Below are 11,072 nucleotides of genomic sequence, written 5' to 3'. Positions count from 1 at the left end.
ATAATAACTATTGATAAAGTAATAAAAATTAAATTGTTAATTAAAATTTCGTACGTGAATTTTTATTTTATTTTAAAATAAATTGAATTACTTTTTTTGTTTTAAAAGTTAGTCATTTGTTAATTTTTAATAAAGTTGGAGGCTAATTTAGGAGTGTTCAAATTTCAGTTAAAATCGAATTAATTGGTCAAAACGATCTAATTAGGTTAATCGATCGGTGACCGAATTTAATTCAATCAGAGGTTGATTAATTATTTTTTTGGAATTTTTGTTATCGACTAATTTGGTTCAAAATTCGTAATTAACCAAACTTAATAATTAATGTTTTGTGTTAATTATGTATTACTTTCAAGACTTGTAGTGTTTCAAGACATAAAATTTCGATTAATTTGATTAACATTCAAGATAAAAACAAATATTTCGGTTAATTTAAATGTATTTGTTTGACATGTTTTATACTTGTTTTAACAAAAAAAAAACATAAATTTCAATTAATTCGGTTAACGAACAGAATTAACCAAAATATTTCAACCAAACAAAAGAAGAAAACTCCAAAAAGCATCCCTAAATCGTACAGGAAATTTGCGGAGGATATGATATCGTTGAAATCCATATACGACATTCCAATTGTGATCAAAGTTGAAAGCGATCCCCACCAAGGAGTGTTGAACCATTTGGATCTGCTAGCAAAAGCTTGGGCGGGATGGCTAAATTTGCCATTCCTCCAGGTTGATAAGCACATTTGCTTAGTTAAGCTTCAAATAAGCCAATCACGATAAAACAAAGACCGACTTCCATCCACACTTTTAGCCACTTGCCCGCAATCATCTCAAAGAACGTCAAGATGAAATCCGGACCCCAATCACGTTGATCCACAAAACAAATTTCCCAATAACCGCGAATAGTGGAACCAGGTAGGCTAAGCAAGTGAAAACCATTGCCACAAGCAGAGCTCAAGGAAACGTCTTCTGGGGATTATCTACTTCCCAAAAGTTCAAATTCCAGAAAAGCGTGTTGAAGAACAAATGCCAATCTCTTTTCACACCTTTCGGACCTAAACTCAGCCATCTATGGGGTTGGATCTTGGGCATTGCTATGAGAGACATTATAACGAAAGGCGAAAGCAAAATAACACCCAGCAAAACTGAAGCCCAACCAACGATGGCTAATTCGGTATAGTTTACAAAAGATAATACCAGCGTGGAAATCAAAATAGAGATGTGGCGAGGCCACCCCGACTCCAAAAGATGAATGATCTTCTCCAGGTAGTCCACGCAGAAAACTGGGAAAGCTGCGATGTTAATGACACCACTCAAGAACTTCAAAGATCCCATCAGGGACCCACAGAATGGACCGAACGCACGTTCAGCCCAAATAACGAAGCCTCCGTTACCATGAAAAGTAGTAGAAAGCTCAGTCGTGATGAGAGCTTCAGGGACGCTCCAGATAAAAGGAAAGAGGAGGAAGCCGGAAGGGCCAAGAGGGGTCCATGACTGAATCACTCTTCTCCATAGGGACCGCTGGCAACTTCAAAATAGATGAGGAAAATTAGAGGGATCAGAGTCAATTTTTTGCGTGGTTGGGGGGTTGTTCAGATGGGTGGCCAAGATTTTCTTCGTCCATGCTAAAGAAGAGAAGAAGAGAGAAGAGAGAATGGAAGGAAGAAGGAGAAATAAGAGAGAGAGAGAGAAGGAAGAAGGGATGAGAAAATGCTACTGTATTTTCATAACAGAGTGATGACTCAACAAGACACAGGTGCTTAAAATGACGACGGTCATTACAATTTGTCTTGCCAATTTGTTCCAAGAAACAAATTGGAAAATCAATTCGGAAATGAATTTCAATTGTTTGCTTTTGGTCCTCTAGTCAAAATGGTCAAATGCCAAGTATTCTATTATGCTAATTAATTTTTCTTATTGAAGGTTTCTCCTAATTTCATTTTCATCTTCTTGACCCCAAACTTAGAGAGAGAAGGAAGAAGGGATGGGAAAATGGTACTGTATTTTCATAATGAAATGGTAATCAGTATTTTAAATAATGAGTGTGATGACTCAACAAGACACAAAGTTGCTTAAAAGGATCGACGGTCATTACAGCTGTGCTATCAATTTGTTTCAAGAAACAAATTGGAAAATCAATTCGGAAATGAATTTCAATTGTTTGCTTTTGGTCCTCTAGTCAAAATGGTCAAATGCCAAGAATTCTATTATTCTAATTAATTTTTCTTATTGAAGGTTTCTCCTAATTTCATTTTCATCTTCTTGACCCCAAACTTGCTCTTGTTTACTAAAAAAACATAGTATAGAAAAGGTGAGATTTGCAGTTTCTTTTTATTTCTATAATAAAGCTGATGACTGGAATATCTGCAGGTATCATTCTGAATCGGGTTGGTAGACTTTGCTTGAGATAATTGTTGAGCATTATGGACTCCAAGTTGAACAGTCCGCTATAACGATTTTTGTCTGCCTGATTCCCTGATTCCAGTTGTTATTGATGCTTGTGTAAAGCTTTGAGGTACTAGGATTAGATGAATTTATCTCTCACTACCTTGCTTTGCACATTGCAGGGTTGCTCTAATAATCCTCCTAATAATTATTTATGTTGTGCTGGCTTTCTTTCGTTTGCCATGGGATCACACTACCTTCATGTCTAAAATGAGGTAAGAGCTTGGGATTCAAACTCCTTCGGTACTTGCCCCCTTTCCTCTTGCTTATAGTTTTATTTGTTTGTTTTTAGTTATATATAATGTTTATGTTGAGTTGAGTTGATTTTATTGTTTATTTATTCAATGTGAAGAGCTAGAAATGTCATCCTTGTTCCCGTGTTACCATGTTTCTTTTAGGAATTCGAAATTGTTTGGTTTTCTCTTTTGAAGACATGGCTTGATTTACTCGAACTTTATGGGGTGTGTGTGTTTACTTTTGGGTTAAAAGTCTATATTTTTCTTCATTGCTACTCCTATTTTGTATGTTTTTAAAGTTTTTTTAGTTATACAAACAGCATTAGACTGATGTTTACAAATGTTTATGCCAACTCAACTGCTTGTTATCAAGGTATGCCCTTTGGTTACATGCATTACAAACATCACGGGAGCTCACTTGAAAAAGTTGTAGATTGTACAAATGCAACAAGCTTGATATTTAAATTTTGACATGTCATTTTATTTTTCTTCATGATCTTTAATCATCCTTTCTCATGAAAGAGCAACATGCAGTTTTCAAATTATGAAAATGAATTATGAAATTACTTGTCCAAGGGGTAATATATTATTTTGTATTTAAATATACGATGCTAGTTTGACATCTTCCAAAAATATTATATTTTAAAAGGGTTCATATATTATTTTGTATTTAAATTTGATTTTGATATTTAATTTGGTACAAATTTAGTTTTATTGATCAATTTGATACCAAAATATTTTTAATTTGATATTATTTAAGTTTTCTTTGTCCCATTTAAATACTTAAGTTTAGCTTCAATGTCTAATACATGTCAAATATTCATAAGGCCACATGATGTCATTTGATATGAGTATCAAATTGAACGTTAAAACTAAATTAAATTCAGATATCAAATTTTATATTAACTATTTTAAAATTTTAAATACGATAAAACAATATTAATATAAGACGAATATACAAATATTATATAAATATTATGTTAGAATTAAGTGACCCAAATTCTTATTTAAATAAAATACGATGGAAAATAAAATTAAAGTAAAATCCATATAGAACTAGACTTCTTTTATTTTATTTTAGAATAAGATTTTTAAACCTTATTAAACTCCATCTATTTTATATTGATTAGGATAAGGTGTTTCAATCCTACTAGAATATGGCTTTGCAAGCCTATAAATAGACATAGTCTATTCCTCTTGTATTTGAGTAAAAAATTTTCGACATAGTGAATTTTCTTCTCCTCTTGCCGTGGTTTTTTTCCGAAAGGGTTTCCACGTAAAATTTATGTGTTCTTTATTTTTATTTATTTTATTCTATTTTATTTTTCATAAATTGGTATCGAGCTTAGGGTTATTCATCTCGATCACGGTAATGGCGTCTTTGAAGTATGAAATTCATTGTTGGATCGCAACACCGATTTGCGTTGTGGCAAATTAGGATGCAAGCGCTTCTTGCACAGATGGATCTAGAGGATGCCCCGCTAGGATAGATAAGATGCCTTCGACATTAACAGATGAAGAGAAGAAGCGTAAGGATCGAAAGGCATTAACACAATTACATCTGCATTTGTCCAACGAAATTTTGCGGGATGTGATGAAAGAGAAAACCGCCACGCATTATGGAAGAGGCTAGAACAAATATGTATGTCGAAAACTCTAACAAGCAAGTTGCATATGAAGCGGCGTCTTTATGCTCATCGTTTGGAGGAAGGTGCGTCGTACACGAACACTTAATGTGTTTAAAGAAATTCTCTCAAACTTGGAGGCCATGGAGGTTCAAGATGATAAGGAAGATCTAGGGTTGATTCTACTTTGTTCGTTGCCCCGTCTTATTCAACCTTTAGAGACACGATTTTATATAGCCGCGAGTCTCTCACAGTTGATGAGGTTTATGATTCTTTAACCTCGTATGATAAGATGAAGCATCTTGTGGTTAAACCCAACTCTCGGGAGAGGGTCTCATTGTTCGTGGGAGACAAGACCGGAATGTTGATGATGATCGTGGTAGAACACAGAACGGAATCCTCGTGGTAAATCTAAGGGTAGATCGAAATCTTCAAGCAGAGGTAAAACTTGCAACTTCGCAAGAAGAAAGGGCACATTAAATCTGAAAAGCTATAAGCTACAAAATAAGATTAAAAGGGAGGTGCGAATCAAAGGAAAACAAATGGAAAATTCGGTGAAGGCGATGTTGTAGAAGACTACAGCGATGGTGAACTTCTAGTTGCTTCATCAATGATTCTAAAGTGGCGAGTGGATACTTGATTCAGTTGCACCTTCCACATGAGTCCCAATCGGGATTGGTTTACAACTTATGAAACGATGATCTGAAGGTGTTGTTTTGATGGGAAATAATGCTTCATGTAAAATCGCGGTGTTGGAACAATTAAAGTTAAGATGTTTGATGGAGTTGTCGAACACTTAGTGACGTGCGGCATGTTCCGAATTGAAAAGAAATTTAATTTCGTTGAGTACTCTTGATTCAAAAGTGCAGATACACAATGAAAGTGGGGTTTAAAGATTTCAAAGGGTCCCTTGTTGTGATGAAAGGGCAAAGAAAGATTGCCAAGTTATATGTTTTACTGAGGTTCTCTCATATCTTGGTGATGCAATTGTCGCTTCCTCTTCCTTGTCGATGATGATATTACTAAACTTTGGCATATCGCCTAGGGCATATGAGTGAGAATGGCATGGCGAAATTAAGCAAAGAGGACTTCTTAATGGGCAAGGAATTTGCAAACCGAATTTCGTGAGCACCGTGTTTTTGGGAAGCAAAAGAGAGTTCGATTCACTAGAGGAATCCATAACACGAAGGAAACGTTGGAGTATATCCATTACGATCTGTGGGGCCGTCCGAGTGCCTTCGAGAGGTGGAGCTAATTATATGCTAACCTTTATTGATGATTTTTCCGAGAAAAGTTTGGGCGTTCTTCACGAAGCGAAAAGCGATGTGTTTTCCATATTTAAGTCTTGGAAAATTATGATTGAAAAAGCAGACGGAAAAGCAGATAAAATACCTCCGTCTGCACAATGGCTTAGAGTTACGCTCGATGAGTTTAATAGATTGTGCAAGTCGAAGGATCATGAGACACTTGACGATTCGTCATACTCCACAACAAAAGCGGCGTTGCGAACGAATGAACAGAACGATCATGGAGAAGGTTCGATGTATGTTGTCAAATGCCAACTTACAAGTCATTTTGGGCGAAGCGACCTCTCGCATGTTTTTGATCAACCGATCTCCATCCGTTGCCATTGAGAAAAGACTCACAAGAGGTATGGTCCGTAATCCCGCTAATTATTCCGATTTAAAGATTTTTGGGTGTCCTGCGTATGCTCATGTTGATAATGGAAAATTGGAACCGAGATCCATTAAATGCGTTTTCTTGGTTATAAAGTCGGTGTAAAAGGCTATAAGTTATGGTGTCTGAAAATAGAAAAGTTGTGATTAGCGAGATGTTGTTTTTGATGAAACCGCTATGCTACCTAACTTATCTCTTAAAGACTCTTCCAATAAAGAAAACCAAAAGCGGTGGAGCATCGATTATCTGAATCAACTCCTCAAGCCAAGACAAAATTGAGAATAGAGTTGCTTCTTCACCGCAATACTCTATCGCCAAAAACAGGACAAGAAGAGAAATTAAACCTCCAAAGAAGTATCTTTGAGGTTGATCTAGTTGCTTATGCTTTAAATGTGGTGAAGATATAGATGCGAATCAAGAGCCATTTAATTATTCTGAGGCGATTAGTGTGAAGACTCGAAAAAGTGGATGTTTGCTATGCAAGAGGAGATGGAATCACTCCACAAAAAGCAGAACATGGGATCTTGTAAAACTTCCTAAAGGTAAAAAGGCATTCGTTGTAAATGGGTGTTTAAAAGAAAGAAGGGACTCGGGAGTTGAAGAACCCGGATATAAAGCAAGGCTTGTTGCAAAGGGTTACATCAAATTCCGAGTGGACTTCACAGATGTGTTCTCTCCGGTTGTTAAGCATAGTTCGATTCGAGCTTTGCTTGGTATTGTGGCCATGCATGATTTGGAGCTTGAGCAATTAGATGTAAAACGCATTTTGCATGGAGAACTTGAGGAAGATATTTACATGCAACAACCGAGGGTTTTATAGTCTCGAAAAAGAGGACTATGTTTGCTTGTTGAAAAAGTCCCTTTACGGTTTGAAACAGATCACCAAGACAAGTGGTACAAGAGGTTTGATTCCTTTATGACTTCTCATGATTTCAAAAGAAGTAGTTTTGACAGTTGTGTCTACTTTAAGAAAAATAGTGATGGTTCTTTTGTGTATCTACTTCTTTATGTTGATGACATGTTGATAGCAGCAAAAGATAAAAGAGAGATAAGAAAGGTTAAAGCCCAACTAAGTGAAGAATTTGAGATGAAAGATCTAGGACCAGAAAAGAAGATACTTGGTATGGAGATTCTCGAGAGATAGAAAAGCAAGTAAATTGTACCTAAGTCGGAAGGGTACATTGAGAAAGTTCTTTGCGAGTTCAATATGCAGAGTGCTAAGCTTTGTTAGTACTCCTTTAGCGACCCATTTCGGACTTTCATCGGCCTTATCTCCTCAATCGATAATGAGATTGAGTACATATCACATGTTCCATACTCTAATGCGAGAGGATCTCTCATGTATGCTATGGTTTGTTCACGTCCGATTTATCATATGCGATCGGTCAGTTAGCGATACATGGCGAATCTGGTAAAGAACACCGGAAAGCGATTCGATGGATTTTAAGATACTTACGAGGCACTACTAATGTTTGCTTACGCTTTGGAAGAACTAAAGATGGAGTTATAGGGTATGTTGATGCTGATTTTGCTGGAGACCTTGATAGAAGAAGATCTCTCACGAGTTACGTCTTTACAATCGGAGGTTGTGCAATTAGTTGGAAAGCCACTTTGCAAACTACGATCGCTTTGTCTACCAATGAAGTCGAGTACATGGCGATTCTTGAGGCTTGTAAAGAAGCTATTTGGTTGAAGGGACTATTTAGTGAACTCAATGAAGACCTTCAAATCAGCAAGATTTTGTGACGGTCAGTGCCATCTTTCTTACAAAAGATCAAATGTTTCATGAGAGAACAAAACACATTGATATTCGGTATCATTTTGTTCGTGATATTATTGCTCGTGGTGATATTGTTGTGAGCAAAATTAGCACTCATGAAAATCCTGCAGATATGATGACTAAGTCACTTCCTATAACCAAGTTTGAGCATTGCTTAGACTTGGTTGGTGTTCATTGTTGAAGTTAAACCCTTAAGGGTTTTTGGAAGAGGTGAAGAACTTGTTTATTGAAAGTTCGCGATGAAGAACTTGTTCATTGAGAATTTGTGTCAAGGTGGAGATTGTTAGAATTAAGTGACCCAAATTCTTATTTAAATAAAATACGATGGAAAATAAAATAAAAGTAAAATCCATATAAAACTAGACTTCTTTTATTTTATTTTAGAATAAGGTTTTAAACCTTATTAAACTCCATCTATTTTATATTGATTAGGATAAGGTGTTTCAATCCTACTAGAATATGGCTTTGCAAGCCTATAAATAGACATAGTCTATTCCTCTTGTATTTGAGTAAAAAATTTTTCGACATAGTGAATTTTCTTCTCCTCTTGCCTGGTTTTTTTTTCGAAAGGGTTTCACGTAAAATTTATGTGTTTTTTATTTTATTTATTTTATTCTATTTTATTTTTCACATATTAAAACATACAAGATATTTGGTTTTGAATGGAATTAGATAGGTCTATAATATACTTCACCTATTTGTTAAATCATGATAGATGGACCATCAACAAAAGCAAAATCAAGGAATTATTTTAAGGTATGTTGTCTTTATTGTGAGCTTTATGGGATCCATTATACGTGCCAAGAACAATTTTTCTATGTGAAGTTTTAAATATATATTAAAATTTTAAATATTTAAGCAATGATTTTTTAAATAATAACTATTGATAAAGTAATAAAAAATTAAATTGTTAATTAAAATTTCGTGCACGTGAATTTTTATTTTATTTTTAAAATAAATTGAATTACTTTTTTTTGTTTTAAAAAGTTAGTCATTTGTTAATTTTTTAATAAAGTTGGAGGCTAATTTAGGAGTGTTCAAATTTCAGTTAAAATCGAATTAATTGGTCAAAACGATCTAATTAGGTTAATCTATCGGTGACCGAATTTAATTCAATCAGAGGTTGATTAATTATTTTTTTGGAATTTTTGTTATCGACTAATTTGGTTCAAAATTGGGTAATTAACCAAACTTAATAATTAATGTTTTGTGTTAATTATGTATTACTTTCAAGACTTGTAGTGTTTCAAGACATAAAATTTCGATTAATTTGATTAACATTCAAGATAAAAACAAATATTTCGGTTAATTTAAATGTATTTGTTTGACATGTTTTATACTTGTTTTAACAAAAAAAAACATAAATTTTAGTTAATTCGGTTAACCAACAAAATTAACCAAAATATTTCAACCAAACAAAAGAAGAAAACTCCAAAAAGCATCCCTAAACCATACAGGAAATTTGCGGAGGATATGATATCAGTGAAATCCATATACGACATTCCAATTGTGATCAAAGTTGAAAGCGAGATCCCCACCCAAGGAGTGTTGAACCATTTGGATCTGCTAGCAAAAGCTTAGGCGGGATGGCTAAATTTGCCATTCCTCCAGGTTGATAAGCACAATTTGCTTAGTTGAGCTTCAAATAAGCCAATCGTGATAAAACAAAGACCGACTTCTATCCACACTTTTAGCCACTTGCTCGCAATCATCTCTCTGCCGTCAAGATGAAATCTAGACTCCCAATCACGTTGATCCACGTAAATGCCCCAATAACCGCGAATAGTGGAACCGGTAGGCTAAGCAAGTGAAAACCATCGCCACAAGCGAGCTCGAGGAAACGTCTTCGGGATTATCTACTTCCCAAAAGTTCAAATTCGAGCGTGTTAAAGAATAAATGCCAATCTCTTTTCACACCTTTCGGACCTAAACTCAGCCATCTATGGGGTTGGATCTTGGGCATTGCTATGAGAGACATTATAACGAAAGGCGAAAGCGAAATAACGCCCAGCAAAACTGAAGCCCAACCAACGATGGCTAATCCGGTATAGTTTACAAAAGATACTACCAGCGTGGAAATCAAAATAGAGATGTGGCGAGGCCACCCCGACTCCAAAGGATGAATGATCTTCTCCAGGTAGTCCACGCAGAGAATTGGGAAAGCTGTGATGTTAATGACCCCACTCAAGAACTTCAAAGATCCCATCAGGGACCCACAGAATGGAACGAACGCACGTTCAGCCCAAATAACGAAGCCTCCGTTACCATGAAAAGTAGTAGAAAGCTCAGCCGTGATGAGAGCTTCAAGGACGCTCCAGATAAAAAGGAAAGAAGAGGAAGCCCAGAAGGGCCAAGAGGGGTCCCGCAGCCTGGACTGCCGGCTCTTCTCCATAGGGACCGCCGGCAACTTCAAAATAGATGAGGAAAATTAGATGGATCAGAGTCAATTTTTTGCGTGGTTGAGGGGTTTTTCAGATGGGTGGCCAAGGTTTTCTTCGTCCATGCTGAAGAAGAGAAGAAGAGAGAAGAGAGAATGGAAGGAAGAAGGAGAAATAAGAGAGAGAGAGAAGGAAGAAGGGATGAGAAAATGCTACTGTATTTTCATAACAGAGTGACAGACTCAGCGCACACAGGGTGCTTAAAAGGACGACGGTCATTACAGCTGTGCTGTCAATTTGTTACAAGAATCAAATTGGAAAATCAATTCGGAAATGAATTTCAATTGTTTGCTTTTGGTCCTCTAGTCAAAATGGTCAAATGCCAAGTATTCTATTATGCTAATTAATTTTTCTTATTGAAGGTTTCTCCTAATTTCATTTTCATCTTCTTGACCCCAAACTTAGAGAGAGAAGGAAGAAGGGATGGGAAAATGGTACCGTATTTTCATAACAGAAATGGTACTGTATTTTCGTAACAGAGTGACAGACTCAGCGCACACAGGTTGCTTAAGGAAGACGATCATTACAGCTGTGCTGTCAATTTGTTTCAAGAAACAAATTGGAAAATCAATTCGGAAATGAATTTCAATTGTTTGCTTTTGGTCCTCTAATCAAAATGGTCAAATGCCAAGAATTCTATTATGCTAATTAATTTTTCTTATTGAAGGTTTCTCCTAATTTCATTTTCATCTTCTTGACCCCAAACTTAGAGAGAGAAGGAAGAAGGGATGGGAAAATGGTACTGTATTTTCATAACAGAAATGGTATTATATTTTCGTAACAGAGTGACAGACTCAGCGTACACAGGTTGCTTAAAAGGACGATGGTCATTACAGCTGTGCTGTCAATTTGTTTCAAGAAACAAATTGGAA

At 35.8% G+C, this 11,072-nt stretch overlaps 2 pseudogenes; both read right to left on the bottom strand.

Moving 5' to 3' along the window:
- Positions 1-513: 513 nt before the first annotated feature.
- On the bottom strand, positions 514-1,567 carry LOC108450855 (probable polyamine transporter At3g13620; annotated as a pseudogene).
- A 7,588-nt stretch (positions 1,568-9,155) lies between these two features.
- On the bottom strand, positions 9,156-10,209 carry LOC108465312 (probable polyamine transporter At3g13620; annotated as a pseudogene).
- Between the last annotated feature and the right edge of the window lie 863 nt (positions 10,210-11,072).

This window comes from Gossypium arboreum, chromosome 5, assembly GCF_025698485.1.
Source record: "Gossypium arboreum isolate Shixiya-1 chromosome 5, ASM2569848v2, whole genome shotgun sequence".
NCBI classification, from domain to species: domain Eukaryota; kingdom Viridiplantae; phylum Streptophyta; class Magnoliopsida; order Malvales; family Malvaceae; genus Gossypium; species Gossypium arboreum.
Note: the sequence above shows the minus strand (reverse complement) of the source record. Positions and strands in the feature narration are given on the sequence as shown.